This window comes from Pteropus medius, unplaced genomic scaffold (assembly GCF_902729225.1).
Source record: "Pteropus medius unplaced genomic scaffold, Ma_sr-lr_union100, whole genome shotgun sequence".
Classification (NCBI taxonomy): Eukaryota; Metazoa; Chordata; class Mammalia; order Chiroptera; family Pteropodidae; genus Pteropus; species Pteropus medius.
In genome coordinates, this window is record NW_024344378.1 from 8,245,737 (window position 1) to 8,248,845 (window position 3,109).

At 46.0% G+C, this 3,109-nt stretch overlaps 1 pseudogene; it reads left to right on the forward strand.

Annotated features, from left to right (window-relative positions):
• Positions 1-2,677: 2,677 nt before the first annotated feature.
• LOC120609939 (uncharacterized) lies at positions 2,678-2,796 on the forward strand (annotated as a pseudogene).
• The last annotated feature ends 313 nt before the right edge of the window (positions 2,797-3,109 follow it).

Genomic DNA, 3,109 nt, shown 5'->3' on the forward strand with positions numbered 1-3,109 from the left:
AAACCTCAGGGTCATGGAAGCCCGCGAAGCACGAGCAATTCTGCTGTCCACCGCCCAGCCCAGTCTGCAGAGCCCGGTCCCCCTTCTCAGGCTCTGCCTTCCAGTCCAAGTCCTGTTCACCTGGTGGAGAAGCTTCTTAAAGCCTCCTCTGGCTCCTCGCCTCACCTCACTCTGGAGCTAAAGGGGCGGGAAAGAGAAAACTAAACCAGGAAAGGAATCCAGCTAATAAAATTCCAAGCCATGCTGCTTTGTGGAGTCAGAGGGGTCCCTTCTGGGCACAAATCTCTATATTAGGGGCCAAGTCTGAGGGGGCTGAGACCAAGAGGGGTCTGGGCTCCTAAGCCAGGCCCAGGGCATTGAGTGGCAGGTTAAGATACAGGTAAGAAGAGGAGAAACAGGCAAAAAGTAGAGACAGGAAGTGGAAGCTGAGAAAGGAAGTGGAGAGACAGGAAATGAGAAAGAGGGCACATAGAGACAGGAAGTAAAGGGATAGGAAGTGGAGACAGGTCTTGGCCAGCGGCAGTGGAAATGGTCCGCAGGAACAAAAGTTATGCAATATTCTTGTGCCAGCTGGACTCTCCATGCAAAGGGATGAGGAGAATTTAAGTTTCTACTAGGAAAATTCAAGCCTGGAGATAATTTAAGCTTTCCTGGGACTCTGCCAGCCATCTCCAGGGTGTTGTCAAATTTTCCACCTATCCCTTCTGCAAGTGGAAACTCAGCCTCCATCGTAGAAACCCCATCCTCAACACTGACTGTTCTCGACATTTTTGGTTATTCACCAGAGTCTGCATGAAGATGTGTGAGATGAAGGATTTATAGAGACAGCTTGGGGCTATGCCCTTCCTCACTCCCATCCCCACTCACCTATCCACATAAACACTTTTGTGCAGAAGGTACTCCTTAGGGTGGGGGCAAATAATTGGGTATTGGGATGTCTGGCTCCGACCCCCCAGAATGATACCAGGTGTCTAGAGAGCCCCAGGACACATTCCCCACAGCGTTGAATGACAGCTCCTCCTCGGAGTAAGTTGGGATTTTTTTCCCTACTTTATGGTGTAAATGTAGAATCACACAATATATAAAGCGTTATACAGGTGTATCTATATTTTTAAGGCTTTGGCCTTCCCCTCTCTCTTTCTAATCTCACCCTTCTAAGGATTAGTATTTCGATGTGTGTCATTGATTTTCTTTAATGCTTATAAAAACACATTGACCTACTGGCTTTTTTTTTTTCTTTCCACAGACAAAACTAGGGCACATATTATTTCTAAACTTGCTTTTTAAAAAAGTTTAGCAATATCTTCTGGGTATTGCTCCGGCTTGTGAGATAAGGATTGGACTTGTTCTTTTTTTAATAGCTGTGTTGCTTTCCATCGTGTGCATACACCATCGTCTCAGTCTGTTTGGGCTGCTACGACAGAAATATCAGCCTGGGTGGCATAGAAACAGCAGGAATTTATTTCTCACAGCTCTAGAGGCTGGGAAGTCCAAGATCAAGGAGCTTGGCAGTTTCCGTGTCTGGCGAGGACCCACTCACTCCCCGCTTCATAGATGGCTGACTTCTCTGTGTCCTCACATTAGGTAGAAGAGGCAAGAGAGTTCTCTTTTATAAGGGGGTATCTTTTATAAAGATGGTCATCCTATTCATGAGGGCCCCACCGGAAGGCCCCAAAGGTCGCCTCCCAAAGACCCCACCTCCTAATCCCATCACACTTGGGGGTAGAATTTCGACCCATGAATTTTGGGGATACAACCAGTCAGTCTATAGGAACCATGATTTTATTAGCCAGCCTCCTACTGATAAACATTCAGGTTGTTTCCAGGTTGGGCCGCTGTTGTTTTGGTTTGCTTTGATTTTGTTTTGCTATTATTATAAACAACCCTGTAACAATTACTGTGCATCTCTCCCGGGGTTTCGATGCTGTAGGGCAGAGTTCTGAAGGGGGATTGCTGAGTCAGGTGGAATGAGTGTTTAAATCGCAGCAGGCACTGCCAGACAGCTGCTCAAGAAGATCTGACGATCCACACTCCTTTAGGAATAGTCTTCAGCTCCAGAACCAGAGGCTGATAATTTCTCAGAGAAAGCCATTTTTCAATTTCACTTCACTTTTAGGTAAAACACATGAAATTACTTTGTAAATTTAAAGCATTTACAGCTCAGATACCAGGTGGTAATGACTTACTCCTTAAATTCTAAGTAATGGTGCTTTGTATGTGCAAGGAAGGGAAATTTCGAGAAAAGAACAAAGATGTTTCGGGATTTCTCTGGCATCTTGCTGTCATGACACCCTTCCATCTTTCCTGGCTACGGACAGTGTCCTCACTGGTCTCCCACTGTGCCCCCCGACCAAGGCATCCCCACACACTGCCAGTGACCCTTCCAAAATGCAAATCCAATTTCTGCTTTCTGCCTAAAACCTTCTGTGGCTCCCCACTGCCCTCAGAATAAAGTTCACATTTTCCAAGTAGCCATCAGGCGCTTCATGAGGTAGCTACTCAGGCAGCCTCTTTCCTCTCTGCTTCTCACCTTCCACTCTTCACTTAGCAAGTTAAACCGCAGCCCTTCCTTCGCCTCCACAGACCATATTCTCCCTCCCTGCTGGGCTTCTGCCCAGACATAGACCTCCCACCGAACTCCCTGCCTGTTCCTCCATAAGCTTTGAAAATGCTCACAGTCTACAGCCATGCCACCCTGAACAAGCCGGATCCCTTCTGATCTCGGAAGCTAAGCAGGGTCAGGCCTGGTTAGTACTTGGATGGGAGACCACCTAGGAAGACCAGGTGCTATATATGTAAAAAATAATAATAATAATAGTAATAATAATAATAATAATAAAAAAAGAGATCGTAAGCTGACAAGGTCCTTGCAATCTGTGAAGTCAACTAAGGGTTGCGTTGCCTAAAAAAATAATAATAAAATAAAATATTCACAACCGTCCAGAGATGAGGGATTTTTTACCCTAGTTTTAGCGAAGAGGACACTAAGGCGTAGAGAGCTTTTAAATCCAATGTCGAGGCCACGTAGCTTTAAAAGCAGAGAAGAAGGTTTTAAAACCAAGCCTGTCTACCGTCTTTGCCTTTTCCAACATACCTCTGCCACCAGGGC